A 20898-nucleotide genomic window follows, 5' to 3' on the forward strand; every position below is an offset into this window, starting at 1 on the left:
ATCTTCAAATAATATTATTTACTTATTTTGTTAGTAAAAAATTTAAAAACATAAGATAACAAAATCATAAAGTAACATTAAAATAAGTCAATTTCCTATCTCAATTTCCCTTTACTTGCATTTTAACAAATACATTGTGGGTGCACCCAGTGACCACATGTCAGTCTCTGTCAGTGAGATCCCCCAGTTACTTCACTGCAGACACTTCAAGAGTCCAGTTAAAGTTTCTTTATTAGAGATGCATCAGTATCAGGGCACCCAGACAACAGCATTGGCAGAAGTGACGTAAAGGAGGAAAGCAATGTTAGTTACAGGGCAAGGTTCCCGCCTTGGGATAAGGACCGTTAGAATTTAGGCGCGCAGGGCCTAGAAGGTTGGAGGGGGTAGGGGAGGGGAAGACAAGGATGAGCTCATTTCATGTCTCAGGGAGACTTTCCCATGCCCGTCAAGAAAGTGAAAGTAGCCACCTGCAAGATAAGCGATTCATAGCTACACAGTTAGACAGCCACACAGATATTTCTTTACACATTCTCAGAGGCCCAGAATACAATACAGAGTATAACAGGCACACATGGCAGATAAGCAGGGCGCATCTGACACCACTACAAAAAACTACCTATCCCTAATAATAAAAGCAACAACTATTTAACAACAACAATAGTTGTTGTTACAACAATAGTTTTAATAATAGTTCCAGGGCTGCATCATGATGATTCCACGTTCTTATAGAAAAATGAGGATCTCTTCCTGCTGCACCCTCAATATATGTTGAAAAGAAGTTCGTGAGCACCTCACCGTAGCTGTCTTCATCTGGAAATGTGGCAGCAGGCTCATCAAAAGCACTTCTCACATCACTGATTGGGACAAAGGCTAATGCAGCAAGAGATTTCAGTGTAATTTTAATGTTCATATTAGTTTCATATTCAGTCTTCAATCCAATACTGTTGATTTTCCTAATGAGACTCTGACACAGGTGAAAATAACACCCTTTGACCTCCGCGTGTGGAAAGGCGATCCTCACTGCATTCACACAAGCCTTCTCAAAATCAACCAAAACCTTTTGAGGTGCCAGATCTGGAATCAATAGCTTCATTATTTCAAACTTTAATTCAAACATTATTTGAAACTTTAATTCAAACATTATTTCAAACTAGAATTCTGTCTGGATTTTCCACACCGGAATCATGAAGTATCAGTTGCCTACACATTTCAGGAATGTCAAAATCTATGTAATTAATAAAAAATGGTATTTGTAATTGTAATTAAAGAAAACTGGTATCGTTCCATGTGGGCTTCTTTCTGTGTGGGCATTTTTCCATGTGGGCTTTTTTCTTCTGAGCATTTATGATCGTGGTTTTTTTTCTGTGGGCTTTTTTCCTAGAACCAAAATCAGAAGGAGTCTGAGACTTGGAAGGGCAGCCACAAAAGAACTAGAAAAGATCCTTAAGGATAAGGATATGTTACTGGTGATCAAGTTCAAGATAATTTATACAATGGTATTCCCCATTACTACATATGAATGGGAAAGCTGGACAGTGAAGGAAACTGACAGGAAGAAAATTGATTCATTTGAAATGTGACGCTGGAGGAGAGTTTTATGGATACCATGGGGAATGAAAAAGACAGATAAGTGGGTTCTAGGTCAAATCAAGCCTGAATTTTCCCTAGAAGCGAAGATGATGAAGCTGAGGCTGTTGTACTTTGGTCACATCAAGAGAAGACAATACTCCCTGGAAACAACAACAATCCTTGGAAAACTGGAAGGCAGTAGGAATAAAGAAAGACCCAAAATAAGATGGCTTATCTCAGTAAAGGAAGCCGTGGCCTTCAGTCTGCCAGCCATAGCAGGTTGCTAATTCATAAGGTCGCCATAAGGTGGAAGCGACTTGACAGCATATAGCACATAACACATGAGGCTTATATTTCAAGCTGTTACTAAGCTGGCCTTAGAACAGCAATATAAAGAACTTATACAAGATTTGTGTTTAAAACTGAAATATTAACTCTGATCATTTTGCATGACGGCAGAAAGACTTATTAGTTTGTTTTGAAAGATGAATTCACATTGTGTGAAAGGAGTAACAAGAGCAACCGTAAGAAAGAGTTCTGAAAAAGTCTGCATTTTGCAATGGTAATTTATGTAATGGAGGGAAAAAACCCTAATACTTTACTGAACTGCCAAAAACCCTTAAACATCATAAAAATGATAGTTTTCACATCTGAAGGAGCGCTTACTCTTTACATGTGAACTATATGATGACAGATCTAGTTAACAGTAAAGTACAATTGTTATTGCACTTCACAATATTTTGACAGGCATGTATTATTTTAACGATGCTTTTTTCAGTTTACTTTTTATGTTCTGTGGAAATAGTGTTTAGGTAAACTGCAAATATTCTTCTATATATTGAAACCCAATTGCTTTAATCAATATAGTGATGTATCTCTCAGAGTCTTTAGTTTTTCTATCAGTGCCCTAAAAAGATTCAAACGCGTCTTATTCTAAGGATCTTTTTATCTTTTAAAGAGGCTAAACTAGTAAAGTAGTTCACTGCTGGTGGTTTCACTTGCTAATCAGAAACATAATTGTTACAGAATGGTAAGAAAAGACAGCTGCAGTTGCTCTAAGTGTAAGGAGTCTTTTAGCATAACAATGAAGAACAGCACCTGCCTTTCTGATATGCTTGTAATTGTTCCACTGGCATTATTTCTATAACCCTGTACATCACAGAAAATGCATATATAACTATAGTCATAGCTAAGAACTTATTTTCATTTTATACTTTCATTTCTTGTATGTGCTGAAAATACTAAATTTTCATGGAATATTAAATCCAGTGGTTGGTTATATAAAAAACAAGTGATTTCCTCAAGATGGGTAGCCGTGTTTGTCTGTAGCAGTAGAAAAGAACAAGAGTCTGGTAGCACCTATAAGACACAAAATTTGTGATAGGGTGTGAGCTTTTGTGAACCACAGCTCACTTCTTCAGATATTTCAGTGATTTCCTAAGAGACCCTTTGATAAAAGCAAGGACCTAACTATATGCAGTGGAATTGTTTAGATGTTTTTTTCTGACCCATTCTACTGCTCTATTAGAAGATGTTCCTGAAACTTCTCTAGAAGTAGTGAGTGCCTAGCTTGGTTGTGATGGGAAGGGGTAGTTCTAGAATTTGCAGCTGTGCACGCACCTGTCCTCTTTGGAACTATGCTTAAATGAAAAATGCTTGGAAAGGTAGATAATTTAAAACATATTAGCTTGTGCAATTCCGAAAAAACCAAGTGAGTAGCAATACAGTTAAAACCTCTATCTATGTATATGAAAACACTAAATTTCTAAAACCTGTCTGTCTACGTATTTATTTACTTCATACATACCCTGCCTTTGTCCCCAGTGTGGACCCAAAGTAGGGTTCCCATCCCCCCGCTTGGGGCAGGGGATCTCCTGATCCCACCCTCCCTCCCCTGTGCTCGCTTAACTGGCCAGCGGGAGGCACGTGCTCCCTGGGGTGCCCCCTCCCCGGGTGGCGCGGTGCGCCCCTGGGTGTGGGCCACGCTCCCACGCCGTGAGAGAAGGCGGCCGCAGAGAGAAAGCAGGCCGCAGTTGCAAGAGCATGCTGCTCTCACTGCTGCGGCCATGGTTGCCACAGCCCACTCTCTCGCCACAGCTGCAGCCGTTCCTCTGTAGCTGGCGCCGGCAGGGACAAGGGGCGTGGCAGTGCGGTGGTGAGAGAGCGAGCTGTGGTGGCCACGGCCTGCTCTCTTGCTGCTGCCGCACCCCTTGTCCCTGCCGGCGCGGGCAGCACAGGGGCAGCGACAGCCATGGCGAGAGAGCGAGCTGCGGTGGCCATGGCCTGCTCTCTTGCCGCCGCCGCCACTGTCCCTGCCTTGTCCCTGCTGGTGTGGGCAGCACAGGGGCAGCTGCGGCTGCGGCAGGAGAGAGAGCAGCCGTGGCCACCGCAGCTCGCTCTCTCGCCGCCTCCCCTGTGCTGCCCACGTCGGCAAGGACAAGGGGCGTGGCGGCAGCGGTGAGAGAGACAGAGAGAGCTGCCCACTCTCTCTGCCCTCCCTGGTGTGCGCGATGCTTCATCCCTGCATGATGATGTCACTCCTGAAGCGATGTCATCACACACGCGTGTGTGCTCTGCGCGTGCGTGGGCACAACAAGGAAAGTCCTGACGAGGTAGGAGCCAGCGTCTCAGTTTCCCGCTGGGAGACTTGAGGGACCTGGCAACCCTAACCCAAAGCAGTTTACATCATTCTCATCTACTCCATTTTCCCTCACAACAACCCTGTGAGTTGGTTAGGCTGAGTTTGTGTGATTACACAGTGAACTTCCATGGCAGAGTGGAGATTCAAATCTGGGTCTCCCATATCCTAGTCTGACACTTCAACCACTATACCACACCAGCTCTCTTTACACTACACCAAAAAGCCTTAATGCTCTGAAAGATTTTGGAGGGTCTGCAGAAGACTCTTCCATTGTGGCTAGGATTGTCAGGTCCCCCGACTCCCCCAGCAAGAGATCAGGGACCTGTCACTTACCATGCTGTGTTCCTGGTCTCCTGTTCGTGCATGTCATCGCTCCCAGCTTGTGTGATGATGTCACTTCCTGGAAGTGATTTTATTGCACAGGTCAAAGGGCAGCCTGGGAGTGCTCCTGCGCTCACCAGGGGGCTGAATTGTGCTGCTGTGGAGCACAATTTGGCCTGAATTGGACCCGCTGTGGGGTGCGAATCGGGCTGCTGTGGGTCTGGGGCACCACACCGCCCAGGGAGGGTACCCTGGGAAGCACACCCCCTGCTGGCCAAGTAAGTGGGGTGAGGGGAAGGTGGGGGCAGGGGATCCCCCACCCTGGGCAGGGGAATGGCACCCCTAATTGTGGCCAAAAAGGTAGATGGAAGGAAGGTGAAGGCACCTGGGATTTTCCATGCATTTTTACTGGAGTATCAAAACATTACGACCTCATAAGGATGTAAGTGCTAGTGTTCCTCTTATGCTCTGCTCCCATGTGCAATATTTACAATCTGTTTAGTCTTTTTCCTTTGTTGTGTTGGCATCGTAGCAGCAAAAAGGTCTACCAGTATGAGAGCATTGATACATAAGGGTAAGCTTGCTACATGATCATCTATTTTGGCTCTTCCGAAATAAGGGGATTAGGACTGACCATACCTTTTTTTTTTAAAGTAAAAATTCCACTTTTATTTGTTCTTCTGAAAGGTACGTAATACAGAGATGCAGAATCTTTCACAGCACAAGTTTGTCTCTCTCTGGAATGTTAACTTCTTATGGTGTCATTGTCCCTGCTTAGATTACTTGGATAAAAGCCAAGCCACGCATGGCCAAGTTAGGGGATGACACAAAAGCAACGAAGGGTATCATGTCTTGCAAATACAGTGAACAGAAGAGTTAGCGTGCCAATGGGACTAGTTCTGCAGGAGGAGAAGGAAAGCAGACCACAAATTTCCAGGCAAGAATGGGGTCTTCTTTGTCACAGTTTTCAGTCATCAGGAGTTCCCTCTGATAATCTCCCTTTGTGTCTTGCTGGATAAAGTAATAGAGGGACTTTCTGTATTTCCTCTTGAATTCACTCTTAATTTTCAGCGTATCAACTTCACTGTGGGAAACCATCACCCGGACCAGAACCTTATCCTTGGTTCCTTTGCCCTTCATCGACTCGTACAACCGGTCAGCAAAGTACAACTGCTTGTTCTGAATGCACTGAACAAGATTACAGATTGTGTATTCCTGATCTCCCTTGCCCTCCTTCTTGATGTTCTCCAATGTATCATAAGGGCTGTAGCTCTTGCACCTCTCGAACACTTTCTGAAGGTGGGGAACGCTCCTTTTGGTCATAATGTTGATCCCCTTGGGAACATCTGTTCCCTTCCTCTTAACACCAGCATCATGCAGATCCCTAGCGTCTTTGTCGATACGCTCATTGTCAACCACTGAGCAGTCTTCATTTCTCCTTCCCTTGGACGGGGCGACCATCAGCTTGTGGAAATGGGCAGATGTGTCCAATATGATGTCCTTTTGCAATTCAGTCTTGTACATTTCTTTGTAGACTTTGTTAACTGCATTGAGCTCCTGGTTGGTCCCCAAGCAGATTATCTTGATCAGCGAGTCTTCGTCCGGCCCCAGACCCTTCAGGGAAGCTTTCAGTTCAGAGGCATCATACTGGGTTGGCATTTTCAAGAGGCCCAGAAAAAGTCTCCAAGTGTCCAGAAAGGGCAGATTTCAAAGCCGCAGGCAGCTCCTTCTTAGTTCTCCTCTGGAAGGTGAATGCGATATCTTGCTGCTGTTCGTTGGAGTGGTTCGTCAAAATGTTGACGAAGGTGGGCTCATCCACCACACCTTTGGTCTGGATAACTGTAACATCTCTATTGGCATTAAAGTTTGGATATGCCCTGATAGTGGCTTGGAGGAACAGCATGATCCCCTTCTAGGGACAGCTTACTTAATATTTCATGGACAGTCGACATCTTGAAAGGAAACTCCTGGGTGGTGGTGGCGGCGGCGGCAAGGAGTTGCCATATCTTAACCCAGTATGTGTAAACTGGATTATACAATTCTTCGCTAAGCATTTTCATTAGTGTTTCACATCTATCTGTGACAAAACTTGACAATTGTGGCTGCTCTTTAACAGAAAGTTAAACTTTTCCACAACATATAATTCACTCCAAATGCAATAATAGCAATTCAGAATTAAAAAAGCAAAAACCTCATATTACATTTTATAACAAATATACTAAAGTTTAATCTTGCGAGGCTAAAAATATTCCTATTGTCATGAAATATTTAGGTTTTAAATGTGCAGGCTCTGATTAATTCAGTATATTTTTGAGGAGCCCATGAAAGTTTAATAACTGTACTTTACCTGGTCAAAGAGGATATACGCTGACCTATGTGTTGTAGAATTCCCAGGGATTTAATTTTTTTAATGTCTTTGACCTGTTTAAATATGATACCTTCGCTATAATTTAATACTTCGCTTAAAACCCTCCACATGCTTTTTTGTTCAGTATCATAAAACATACGTGCAATTAGGGTTGCCAGGTCCAGGTTGTGAAATTCCTGGAGATTTAGGGGGTGGAATCTGGAGGGGGCAGGTTTTGGGGAGGGGAGGGCCTTAGTGGGGTATAATGCCATAGAGTCCACCCTCCAAAGCAGCCCTTTTCTCCAGGGGAACTGATCTCTGTGGCCTGGAGACCAGTTGTAATTCCAGGAGATCTCCAGCCACCACCTGGAGGCTGGCAACCCTACATGCAATTCATTACAGGATACTTAAAGCTGCTTCTTATAAACCATTTACTGTAAATTTTCTAACATTCTGTTGATGCTGATTTTGGATAGTAATCACTTTTATGCAGCATCGGGGCTCATTTAGGCCTGGCATTTTTTCTTTCTGAGCAAGGCACACCCCTTGCATCCTTCCACATTGCTGCCACTGCCTGGGTCCAGAAGTACGATCCCTGTTGCCTCCTCTGCTGATTTAGTTGCATTTTTGGAATTTATATTATCTCCTTGCATACCAGATGAAATGGGTGTAGGCCATAGTTTGGATGCACCTGCATTAGACAAACACATTTTCTGAATCCACCCATCAAATTTGAGAAATCTGCGCATTGTGTCTCTACCTTTGCCGTTTTCCTCCTCCTCCTTCTTCCGTAGGGCTTGAGCTTTGCCCTGATGTTAGTCATCTCTGCAAAACTATCAGTGCATGGGTTGTGTGTAAATTCAACTGGAACTTTTGCTGCAATGTGTTACCACCGTGCTGCTGCTGTTCTAGCTGTACAGGCAACAGGTTACATACTGATTTCCCCCAAGATCCTTGTTTGTCATTATTTCTACAACTCAAACCATACCATAATTAAATTTTCACATCCCAGTTAGATGCTTGACCTATTTTAAAATTGTCTTTCTTGGAACAAATTCCCGTATGCTCCAGTTCAGAGGAACTCTGCTTAAACAAGCAAGCAAAAATATGGACGATTCTGTTGGATGGAAGGTAAAAATAGTATCTTGACCAGTCAGGATTCATGTCTGGATAATGGAGAAATAGTTTTTCTACCTCATAATTTTCTGCATCTAACTCAGGAAGTATAAGAGGTGTTGCCAGTCTTTATCTAAAGCACGTCTATACTGTGGGGCTTGATGTCTGAGGTTGAGTATCCATAGTCTTGAGTAGCTGATCTTCTTTTACTTTCCTTCTAGTAGTAGGTTACTTCTCATTTTTCTTTTTTTTTTAAAGTTAGATTTTGAGTAACTTCTTAAAAATTGAGTCTGAAACAATAACTTCAACTTTTCTGAGCTAAAAAAATGATTAAAATCAGCCTGTTTTAACTATAGTTCTCCATTGGCCAAATCATTTAACACAAAGTGTGCCCTGTCTCTGTCATTGGTCATGTATGTTACCTATTTGAATATGTAGAGTCCAGTTGCACCTTTAAGACTAACCAACTTTATTGTAGCATGAGCTTTCGAGAACCACATCTCTCTTCTGGACTATACTATTTTGCAACTACAGACTAACATGGCTAACTCCTCTGGATCTATGACTATTTGAATACGGTGTTGGAGGCAAGCAGGGGTCATCTCGTAGAAAAAGAACTGCAGGAACTCATTAGCATATCTCATTAGCATATCTCATTAGCATTTGTCAAACCCCCTGACATCACCGGAAGTGTATCAGAAGGCAACACCCACCCCTCAGGCCCCTTTCCCCCAAACTCTCCAGGTATTTCCTGAAAATAAAGCAGAATGAACTCATAGCAGCTTACCCTCCTCTGGAGAGCCAGCCCCAGCAGCCCTACTTGTACAGATGCACTCACTCACTCACTAGTCATGAATGAAAATAAAGTAGCAGAATGAATGGAAGCTGCTTACCCTCCTTTGGCGATCCAGGCCCAGTAGCCCAGCACTCACTCACTCACTCACTCACTCACTCACTCACTCACTCACTCACTCACTCACTCACTCACTCACTCACTCACTCACTCACTCACTCACTCACTCACTCACTCACTCACTCTCTCTCTCTCTCTCTCTCTCTCTCACTCACTCACTCACTCACTCACTCACTCACTCTCTCACACACACGAGTCACAAATGAAAATAAAGCAGAATGAACTCATAGCAGCTTACCCTCCTCTGGAGAGCCAGCCCCAGCAGCCCTACTTGTACAGATGCACTCACTCACTCACTAGTCATGAATGAAAATAAAGTAGCAGAATGAATTGAAGCAGCTTACCCTCCTTTCAAGGGGAGGAAGAGGGGAGGAAAAGGAATCACGTGGGCGGGGCCAAAACCCACATGACCACTTTTCAGCTCTACTGGAACACTGTTTTGGCGCGTTCCCCCTCCAAATGAGCCCTGGAGGCAAGGAAGGTATGCTGGATGGGTGCAGTTTCCTGTGCTGTCCCTTTCACTGCATCATCCATATGGCTTTGCATTCCCTGAACCAGTGCCAGAGGTTGGAGTTTGGACTGCGGGGGTGGGGGGAATTCAATTTCCCACTCAGCCACAAAACTCACTGACAGCACAATCCTAAGAAGAATTAGCCACGCAGGACCTAGAAAGTTGGATGGGGTAGGGGAGGGGAAGACAAGGATGAGCTCATTTCATGTCTTGGGGAGATACGGCTCCGACCGGCACTTCAAGGACACTTTCCCATGCCAGTCGAGAAAGTGAAAGTAGCCACCTGCAAGATAAGTGATTCACAGCTACACAAAACTCACTGACAGCACAATCTTAAGAAGAGTTAGCCCAGTCTAAGTCCATTGTTTTCTTACGATTGCACTGTGGGTGACCTTGGGCCAAGCACACTTTCTCAGCATAACTATAGGGTTGTCATGAGGTTAAAGCAGGGACCAGAGAATTGTATGAGCTCCTTAGAGGAAGGGCAGGATAATAATGTACTAGATTCTAGATAGATGTTGACTTGGGTCCTTGTATGCCAGCAGAGGTACCGGATTAGAGTAGTTGAATTCGGAGCTGCTGTTCACCTGATTTCTTCTAACCCTTCATCCCTCTGCTTATAACACTTTCAACCCCATTGTGGTTATATGGGGGGGGGCGAGGCGGGATCAAATCTGGCTGCTCAGCATCATAACTGCCTCTTGGAGGGCCTGTGCAGCTACAAAGTAAATGTGATAGACTGAAATTATGTATATTTCTTTTACATGTTTATGACTATAAAACATGCTTTCCTCTTGGACTTTGTATGGCCTCAACTGAACTGTAATGAGGAATTTTGAACCTCAGTGGTAAAATGTCTCAAATTAATGTGTGATGAACTTTGAGAATTTTTTTTTTTGTAAAATATTCTGGCCAAAGGGAAAGTGATAAATCTTTTGTTCTAGCAGAAAACCTTTGTGCTTTGAGGACCTTACTGCCATCTTGTAATACATGTTCCTATATCAAATGTCACCTGTCACCTTTGGCGATTCAAGGAGCTTCTAATTGTTCTAATTGTGTCCCTTGGGATTTGGGAAAGCTTTCTATGAGTGGCTGTGTGTATAAAGCTATGAACTCCAGTATCAGTATTAAACCACAACATTGCTGCATTCATTTTCTTTCAGAAAGTCTGTCGCAGTATAGGTTCTGAAATGGTGTTTGCATCTGGGCCTGCAGAAGATTTATATTACTGCATTACTGTTGACTTCCAGAATGACTTTGTTAACAGTTAATGCTTATGTGTATTACTCATATTTTTATTGATTTCAACTCAACTTATATTTGAAAAGGTGGATGTCATACATTAGTTAAAATAATTCAAAATTAGGATTTTTTGAAGTCTGTAGGGTTCATATGTAGCATGTGTGGACAAGATGTTCAAATGCAGGTGACGGTCTGGGAATTCAACACTTGTATATAACTGCTTGGTAAGCAGGTCATGTGTTAAAGAGAGAAACTATACAGCTAAGTAGATCCCCTAGTTCTTAAAGTTTTCTTGCCTCAATATTACTTGTGCCAGCCCCAAGATAATTTTGGTACTGGAGGAAAGGGAGATGAGATAGAACAAAACCCAGTGTCAGGGACTGAGGATGAAGTTTCCAGGCAGCTATGTCTGGGAGTAAGATGGTCAAGGAGTAAGGAAAACATCACTAGTTTCTTTTGTGGGAAGTTGGTGTATCTGTAAGCAGCCTGACCCCTCTCTCATGCTGAAAAGGGCAGGTTATGGATATGGAATATCATAAACCCCTTCCTCATATGCCATAACCAGATGCCGCTTCCTAGCCCAGGGTGGTTACCAGCCAGCTGGAGCATGGAATGCTACCAGAAGTTGAGTCAAGCAGTTGACTAGCTGATGCCTCCCATGCGCCAGAGAGTGACACAAAGCTAAGAACAATGAAGTCTCCCAAGAACTCCTGGCTGATCCCATCAACGCCCTGCTTCTCTTCTTCGACTCACCTATCCTGATCAGAGCTATTCAGTGAACCTGATCGCTCTCTCCATCTAACAATTGCTGGGTCATCCAGTCCTATTCACACCTTTTGTCTACCTCAGGTAAAGCCATTAAGCCTCTCCTAACTTGTTGGCCAAACCCCTGGAGAAGCCATCAAGCCATTGTTTTTGGAAACAAGATGTCAGTTTTGCTCCAGGGTACATTTCGCTCTATAACTGGGCTGTCCCACCATGTGCTCACTGTGTTTGTTCTGGGGCCCATCTACACAGCCTCAGATTATGTCTGTCCTCTCTTCCATTCTGTGAAGTGCTGGTCCTTTTGCTGCTCTTCCACAGACCTCCATAGCCCTCCCTGAAACTGTTTTCCCATCTCCTCCCTGTTTTCTTAATTAGCTCTGTGTGTGTGTGTGTTTTTTCTTCATGCTTGCCTCTTCTTCGTCTGTTAATAAAGAAACCTTTCCTGTTAAACATCTGCCTGTTCATTTAGAGTTCTCTAAGGGAACAGTCCTGGTGATCACTAGTTACCCCCTCTCACTGCATCTCCTTTAATGCTAATTCCTCCAACTCACTGGGAGACCCCCCAATTAGGGTAACATATCTAGCGAAAAGTACCTTTAATGTTCTTTTTTTCTTTCCCTCCTGCCAGATAGCTCAGACTTTGTATTTCCAAGAACTCTCTGCCAACATTTTAAGTTCTATCTAATTTTCAGGCAGTAATGGTGGGGAGAAAGTGAGATCCTAGGCAATGGACATGTCAAAGCTGCAAGCAGAGAAAATACGTTTGTATGTTAGGGTTGCCAAGTCTGTGTTAGGAAATTCCTGGAGATTTGGTGCAGAGCTTGGGAAAGGTGGGGCTTGGGGACTTTAGCAGGGTATAATGTCAGAGGCTCCGCACTCCAAAGCAGCCATTTTCTCCAGGGAAGCTGATCTCTGTGGTTTGCAAATTAGTTGTAATTTCAGGAGATCTCCAGCTCCCACCTGGTAGTTGGCAACCCTAGAATAAGTTAGTGAATCAGTTGCTCCAAATTTGTAGCTTTTTATGGTCTCCAGTTCCTTTAGTCAAGTGGCAGCCTGTAGAGATTACCATTATGTCTTCTATAGGAAGATACCTGCAGGGCATGTAATCCTAAACTTGCGTAGGTTAAAATGTATAGTGGCACCTTGATTTGTGCTTGAAATACACTATGGAAATATCAGTCAAACTTTACTGCTGTAAGCAAAGGCCCTTGCAAAAAACAGAAATACTGATATGTCCCTGGCATCCCACTATGTTGGGAGATGGGATAATCAGGTTCCAAAGGTTCCAAAGGTTCCAAAGGTTCCAAAGGTTCCAAAGGTTCCAAAGACTGAAGAACAGCAGCTTTAAATAATGGCAAGCAGGAGTCTCGCCTCAAGAGTTACAAACGCCTGAATGAGTCTTTGAGAGAGAAATGATTCCGGCCTTCTCTCCAATTCGAGGGGGCAAAGTGCTCCTAGTGGCTGTTGCTGCCTAAAATTCCACATCGAGCATGGAATCCAGCCTCTCTTGAGGGTTGCTCCTTGAGCAACCAAGGGAGGCTGAACTCTGTCAGTGACTCGTGGGCCTGACAACTGCTATTATTTCACTCTTCTGTGGATTCATTTTGCTATTTGCTATGACAGCCTCTGTTGGAATCTTGCAATAGTGCCTATATCCATAAAAGTGAGACTCTCTTGTTTAAGTAAGGGGTACTTTCTTTTATTCTTCTTTAAATCAACTGTTGCAAATGATGTCCTCAAGGTCATGTAGTTCATATTTGCATATATAAAGAGGCAGTTTCAGCCCTTGGCATCTCTAGTTAAGGGACTTCATGTATTAGGGCTGTCAAACACCTTTGCCTGAGAGAGTTGAATTCAAGACTTGTACGTGTCAAGACTGACAGCACTGATCCAAATTGGTGATAGTCATTTCTGGAAAAGCAACCCTGTGCTGGGTGTTTATGAAGTCAAGTTGTTCAGAAGCTAAACAAACCTGTAGTTTTCATTTATCAGACAATAAAGACATAATATACTGAATATCTGGGGGAGGAAGGACTGCATGTTTATTACCCAGTATGCAGTAGGTAGTATTTGTAAGAAGCATTTGTATTACACGTTTCCCTGTTACTGAACAGAAATCCCTATTTTTTTCATCTTGCATTTAAATGTATACAGTATAAGCTTCTCGTACTGTACAGTACAAAATTACTTAGAAAATAAAGGCTGTTGTCTGTTGGTGGTCCTTATGTATATTATTTTGTTATGAATTGCATTGTAGCCGGGTCAAACATCTGTCATGATGTCCCTTTTGTAAAATAGTTTTGTTTATCCTTGATAACTAAATTTGCAAGGTGAACTGGAGGTGTTTGACCTGATTCATCCCCAAGTGGTCAGTGACAGCAAGCCTTTTAAGTCATTTGGAAGCCTAGGTTTGAGAAATGAGTGGCAGTGCTGAAATACAGTGTTACCATTAGGGCACTGTAGAGAAACTGACTTTGGAAAGATGCATTTCCAAAGCTGTCCCAGAGCAAGATGCTTCTGCTGGTTTGGTTACCGAATATTGTAATAACGGAAATTCAAACATTACTTGACTGAGCTACTTTATTCCTTCTGTTGGCATTGCTTTGCATTATTTTCATCTGCTTCCATTTTGAGTGTATGATTTTTCTTCAAGACCAGATCTCTGAGATATTGCTGGCAGGTATAAATACATAGAGATGCTTTTGTAATGATTCCTTCGTTTCATTTACCTTCTTACATGCCTGATGGATGGAAAGTCCTTAGCAATCTAACACAAAAAGAATAAAGCGAGAGTCCAGTAGCACCTATAAGACTAACAAAATCTATATCTGAAGAAGTGAGCTGTGACTCACGAAAGCTCATACCCCGCCACAAATTTTGTTAGTCTTATAGATGCTACTGGACTCTTGCTCTTTTCTTCTGCTACAGACAGACTAACATGGCGGCTGCCCATCCTGATCTATCTACAAAGAGAGTAAGACAGACTTCCCCCCTTATCCTCTTCATTTTTAGTTTTTAACCACTTACAGTCATTTGGAACACTCTTGCTGTTCTGGGATCAGACATCACTCAAATCCTTTTCAGAAAATCAGTCTAGGCGGTGAGTGACGGCATGTAGAGAGGGAAGAAATATCACATTTGCCTGTCCTTGTGCTGTGCCCAACTTATACACTGTAACAACAAACCCTCCTCAAGTACATGCTTTCTTCTTCTTCTTTTTGCATACTGCCAACTTTGTTTCTATTCTATAGGGTTGCCTGGCAGCAGGAAACTGGGGGTGGGCAGGGATGGGGCTGTTAGCAATGGCATGATAAAACCGTAGTAAACAGTGAAATCATAGTGTTTCTAGCAATTATGAGAGAGAACTGATGTCACTTCTGGTTTTTCCCTGTAAGTGACATCATGTCATCAGGCAGATGGCGTTTAGTTCCCCTCCCCCCCCCCGTTAGTTCTCCAGCTAGCAGAGGGAAACAGGAGCTGGGAGGCAGGGGATCCCCTGCTCCTGTGGGAGCCTCGCAAAATATTCTCAAAGTTTATTTAACACATGAAGGTGAAGTTCTACTTCACACTATAGGAAGTTGACTTGTGGAACTCACTGCTGTAAGATGTGTTGATATCCACTGGCTTAGATGGATTTACAAGGGGTTTGGACAGATTTATGGAGGATAGATAGTTGTCCATCTAGTAGAGTATCCTGTTTCACACGGTAGCCAACTAGCTGCCGATGAGGGCCAGTGAACAGGACACAGAGGCAGAGGTCTTCACCTGATGTTGCCTCACAATACTGGTTTTCAGAACCCTGGGCTGGCACCAGTATAGCTGTTTTTATACTATACTATTACAAAAAAAGGCAAGACTCTTTGGTGACCAAGAAATCATTTTTGTTCTTGGAGCCAAAAGTGGCTTTATTTGAAATATATTTCTCATCAGGTTATAGGTGCAGGCACAAAGCTCATCTTAAGTGCTATCTGTGGGTGCATTATTTGGCATGTGCATATTATAGGGCTTGACAAATCCCTAGCAGCAGCTCATGGCTGCGCCCAGAAGTTTCAGTGGAAGTATGAAAGGTTGGATCTAACACATTTTACCACTGATCAAAAAAGAAGGAAGGGGGGTCCCCTTTGAGAACCAAAATGTTATGTTTGAGATCATGGGATCTGCATGGGCAAACGCTATGCGGATTGGGGGCTATACTAAGGAGGGAATTGGCAGAGATTGAGTGAAAAAGGTGGCTGGATCCAGCCCAAAGCTTATTTATCATTTTGCATTAGAATATAATGTTGTATGCCCTAAAAATAAATGTACCTAAAATTCTTAGCATTGCTTGTTTATACGTAAGCTTAATTTTACACCATCCAATGGTGGTGAATGCATTTCTGAAGCAGCTGCTTGCCTTACTGGCTCCAATATTCAGTTAAATGGAAACTGACCGGTTGTTTTGAGCAGACAGGACTTCTAGCAGATAAAATGTCATAGAAGTGAGCAAAGCTGGTTTGTAAGGAAATGGACACAAGACTGGAAGTATTAGATTGGTTCCAAGGATGGACTTCTCTGACTAGCTGGGAAAGTTCTCACTGCTTTAGAGTCATTGGCAGCCAGGAAGAAGAGTAGCCAAAAAGGCCTCTGCAGTACTGTAGCTGCTTGGCTTGGACCTGGCTCACAGCAACAACGACCCCAGGTGTCATTTGCCTATTCCAGGGCTGTCTTAACATCCCAACCCATCTCTGAATTCAATTCATAGATGGAGTCTTCAGTATACAGAAGGACTCCTTCAGTGCACAGACGAGACCCCTGGGATTCAACCCAGTGACATCCTAAAGCATTTACCCACTACTGATTCTTGTATTTAACATATAACATCACCAGGTAAATAATGTTCCATATTAAGCATCTACTGAAGGGGTAGGACATTCCCCGCCCCCCTTGTTATTGGCAATGGCAGTCCTAAATGTACTACATAAGTAAGGTTAAACATTAGTGTTGCTCCAGCCAAAATTAACTGGGGTTGTAATGGAAGAATAATGTGTGAATTGTTACTTTTAGGAATTTAATAAGTCAATTTTTAAAGATTTTTTTATACACATACACACACCACTATTATACCACCACCATCATCCATTGAATCAATCTTGGTTAGGCTGGTATTACTCTTGTATTGAAATACATGGCAAATGTACTTGGGGTTTGATTCTTGACAGTGTGTGAAAATATGGCTCTGGGTGAAAGAAACAAAAAAGAGAGTAGGCTAATAATTATGCAGCAATTTCAAATATGAATTCTCTTGCATTTCCAGGGATAGTATGCATTACAGTCTTCTCCCCCGTACAGTGAAAATAAAAATGACAAACTCAGGAGAGGGTTTAGTCATAGTGACCTCTGTTCGTTTCATGGTAGGATGAAATGAATAGATGAAGCTCAGCTGGAAGTTTTAAGACATGATGCCATTTACATAAATAGTACTGGCTTCATTAAAAGTCAACAACAACAGTGTAGTCTTAAGCAGATCTACTTGGAAACCTACTGAAGGCTATTCAATCAGGTTTACTTCCATTCTAAGCAGAATTACGCCCTTCTAAGACTTTAATGGATTTAGAAATGTGTAATTCTGTTTACGACAACACTGTAACAATTACTCTAGTTTCTTCTAACTAAGCCCATTGAAATTAGACTGGAATAATTCTGCATACGAAAAGATTGTATATTTTTTTCAATTGCTAAGGGGTCACAGTTTCCTTCGCTTAAATGTCACGCAATACCCATTTAACTCATTTAGCAGGGACATTGTTGACAAGACACTTTCCCTTCCAAATAAACAGTAGGATACCAGTAATAAATAATAAAATACCGATGAGGCAAAAACGGGACAACAGAATTCTGTGATAAAGAGCCCACTTGTGGTAAAGGAAACTTAGCAAAAGGTTGTCATCACGAATAGTTCCTGCCTCTCTTTCATCTCATCATATTCCAGTTCATTAGATATTTCAGCAGGTAGCTCCTCTTCCTGGATTTGTTATTTGATATCTCAGGTAACCTTCCCATCTATGTGGAAGTCTTGCTTTGTCAAGTGGCAGGCAATTTCCTATAAAACTACTGGCCTGGTGACTTTTTCACTCTGGTTTCCTTGGACTTTCGGAGAAAAAAAATCAGATTAGGCACCCCCTGCAGTTTGTTCCTTGCTGCTCTCCTCCTGGGCTGCCTGCCAAGCAGTTCTTCATAGCCTGGGAGCCATCAGCTGAGTGGCATCCGGCAGAAAGCATGTAATTGCTATGTGGTGCATCTGCCAGCACCCTGATCCTCACCAATCCTGTGAAGTGTATTTGGTCCCATTTACATCTTGGCTCAACAGTAAGTCTAAGATATACCGCTGAGCCTCTGTGACAATCCTTCTCCTGCAGTTGGTGAGGGAACTGCCTTTTACAAGAGTAAAATAGAAAAGAGTCCAGTAGCACCTTTAAGACTAACCAGCTTTACTGTTGCATAAGCTTCCAAGTACCACAGTTCTCTTCGTCAGATGCATGCTGGATCTTTGTAGAAGATCCTCTGGATCTTTTACAAGAGTGATGCCAATGCCAATCAATTTACCTTCCAAATCCTTCAAAGATTTAGAAATGACTGTTTCAATGGCAGCAATTTAAAGGAAACAGTAAGAAATGTGACCATTGTGAAGTGTTTCATTTTTTGTTGTTATACAAGAAGGTGTAAATGGCATATGAAAATATTCTGTTTCTGAAGGTCGCTTTTTAGAGTGTAATGTTTCTGTTTCAAATATGAATTGATAGAACAAATGTACCGTGAACTATGCAGTAGAATGGATGGCAAAAAATTTGTTGCGCAATGACTGTCTGTAGCTATTTGTTGTGCAATGACTGTCTTGCATCTGACGAACAGAACTGTGATTCTCGAAAGCTTATGCTACAGTAATGTTGGTTAGTCTCAGGGCTCATTTTGAGGGGGAACACACAGGAACGCAGTTCCGGCAGTTCCCCAAAGAGGTCACATGTCAGGTGGTCCCGCCCTCCTGACTCTCGGCCATTATGGGCCCGTTTCAGCCTGGATTGGGCCTCTGACGGGTGGGGGATCACTCTCCCACTAAGCAGTGGCCCAGTCCTGACCATTTTGGGCCCCTTTTCAGCCATTTTCGGCCCTTTTTTGCCATTTTGGGCTCAATTTCAGCCCTGAATGGCCAGGATTGGGTCCAAAACAGTCAGGATAGGTGATGTCAGGGGGTGTGGCATATGCTAATGAGGTATGCTAATGAGTTCCTCCAGCTCTTTTTCTACGAAATGACCCCTGGTTAGTCTTAAAGGTGCTACTGGACTCTTTTCTATTTTGCTACTACAGACCAACACAGTTAACTCCTCTGGATCTATGTCTGTAGCTAGTAACATGCAGAATGCAACATCTGTAATGTTTGGCCACATGGTTACCATCTTGCTGTAAGTGTTCACAAACCCAGGAAGTAGGGAATATGTGCCTTATCACACAGAAGCTATGATAATCTATTAATCATGATGACATCCAAACCACTCTAAATTTTAAGCTACTATTGCATAGTGGCCGTCCAACCATGAGTCTCAAAAAATTATAAGATATTTGTGTTGGCTCATTTTGAAACTGGGTTTTGCCTCTGCAGAGAGGATTTTTTAAAAATGGAAATACATACAAGCTAGAGTTGCCAACAACCTGAAGGAAAAAAATGTTCTGCCCTTTTAATTTGATCAAAGTAAGACTAGCTTCTAAGTAATTCTGCATACTATTGTGCATTGAAGTGCTGACCTTTTTCTGTGATTTGCCCCATGATAAGATGCAAATTGGTGGTATTTCATAATGCTCTTCATTGGAGTAAGAGAGTATGTTGCCTTTGAAAAGAGCTCTTGGAATGGCGTTACTGTAAGTGGTGTGAGGGAGTCCTGCTTTTGCATCTCAAGCCCCATCTTTCCTAAGATTTGCTGTGTCAGCTTGTAACGAAATGGTTGCCAAGGGTGAAATGAGTGCTGGTTGCAGTTAATCTGTTTTAAAGGGAAAAAAATGTTCCCCATGAGGTTTAACGGGCTGTAGTGCCAGGGAGGGGCCTGCAGGAGTCTTGGTGGGGGACGCCCTTCTTCCTGGACTACAGCTCCCAGCTGCCCCGGGCCAAGAAAGTGCGGGAAAAATAAGGGGTGGAGCAGCCTCAGTAGAAATACCCAGCCCGTCTTGAGGGGAAGTTAGTTGCCTTATTGGTTGAAGAAGGAGAGGCTTATGCTGCTGGGTGAAACCCGGGTGCCTAGGCCCTAAATGTGGAGGGCCTGGGAGTCAGCAGAAAGAAAATAAAGGGTGAACCTTCCCTTTGACCACCGCCCCCTTAAGGTAGAGTAGGGAACAGTGTGGTAGGGAAAGCAGACGGTGGTTCTCTTCTGTTTAATTTTCTGCCCTAGGGGTTCTGAAAAGGGTCTATACCTAAGTGTTGTGGCTTTACCTGCTTTGTGTGCAAGTGCTCTGTATATAGTTATTAAATTATACGTTTTGAATATAAAGAACCATGTGGTGCTCTGACTACATAACCTCCCCCACTTAGCGTGCGACAAGAAGGGAGGGAGCCCGGGAGAGACTGCTAAGGCTAGACCTTGGTGGGTTGCCAATTCTCCAGGGCCCAACCAAAGATTGGGTAATTCGCTTCCCAGTATGGAAGTTCAGCCAGAGGGGTCTCACTGCCCCTCAGTCAGGCGGGCGGTGTACAAATCAGTGAGTGGTGGCAGCGACGGAGAGTGTGAGCCACGCCCACCAGGGGCTAGCAGGCCATTGTCGGCGGCTCAGTTGCCCAGACTGAGAGCCAGCGCCCGTTCCGCCACACAGCTCATCAGTGTTTAGGATTAAGACAGAATGTACTAAAATTAACATGCTAACTGCTGACAGTTCTGAGGAGCAAACATTGAAGTGTGGCCTGCTAATGTCTGGAAAATTGTCAATGTTAGAGGAACATCAAGTGATACGAGTTTTTAATAATAGTTCATGAAGAGGCAAAAATGATTTGTGATATTGTCAAGTCCTAGGGAATTGTCTCAGACATTGGGTTGAAGAGCTGGTGTGGCATAGTGGTTAGAGTGTTGGACTGGGACCTGGTACAACTGGGGTTGAATCCCTGCTGTGCCCTGGAAGCTCACCAGGTGACCTTAGGCCTGTCATAATCTCGTACCTTTATCTACTTCACAAGGTTGTTGTTGTGAGGATAAGGCAAAGAAGAAAAGAATGATATAATTAGCTGCTTTGGATTCCAATTAGGGAAAGTGGGATATAAATAATAAATAACAGCAACTCCCTTCGGCCCGGTGAGGAGTCTTCCTCTGCCAGAGTAAGGCTGCTCACCTTAGGGAAGGGAGTCAGTGGATTCAACTTATAGAGAATGGTGTTGCTTACTAGTGGTACATTTAGATATCAGGGAGCAATGTCAGTTAATAACACTGGTCTTTCTCAGCTAGGGCCATTTAAGTAGATCG

General features: G+C 43.2%; 1 protein-coding gene and 1 pseudogene across 1 annotated transcript in view; one reads left to right on the forward strand and one right to left on the reverse strand.

Moving 5' to 3' along the window:
* The window catches only part of RELN (reelin), a 534786-nt gene that overhangs the window by 55813 nt on the left and 458075 nt on the right, over positions 1-20898 (forward strand). The gene's annotated exons all lie outside the window — the stretch shown is intronic.
* Positions 5408-6483, reverse strand: LOC129335710 (annexin A2-like; annotated as a pseudogene).

This window comes from Eublepharis macularius, chromosome 9 (assembly GCF_028583425.1).
Source record: "Eublepharis macularius isolate TG4126 chromosome 9, MPM_Emac_v1.0, whole genome shotgun sequence".
Classification (NCBI taxonomy): domain Eukaryota; kingdom Metazoa; phylum Chordata; class Lepidosauria; order Squamata; family Eublepharidae; genus Eublepharis; species Eublepharis macularius.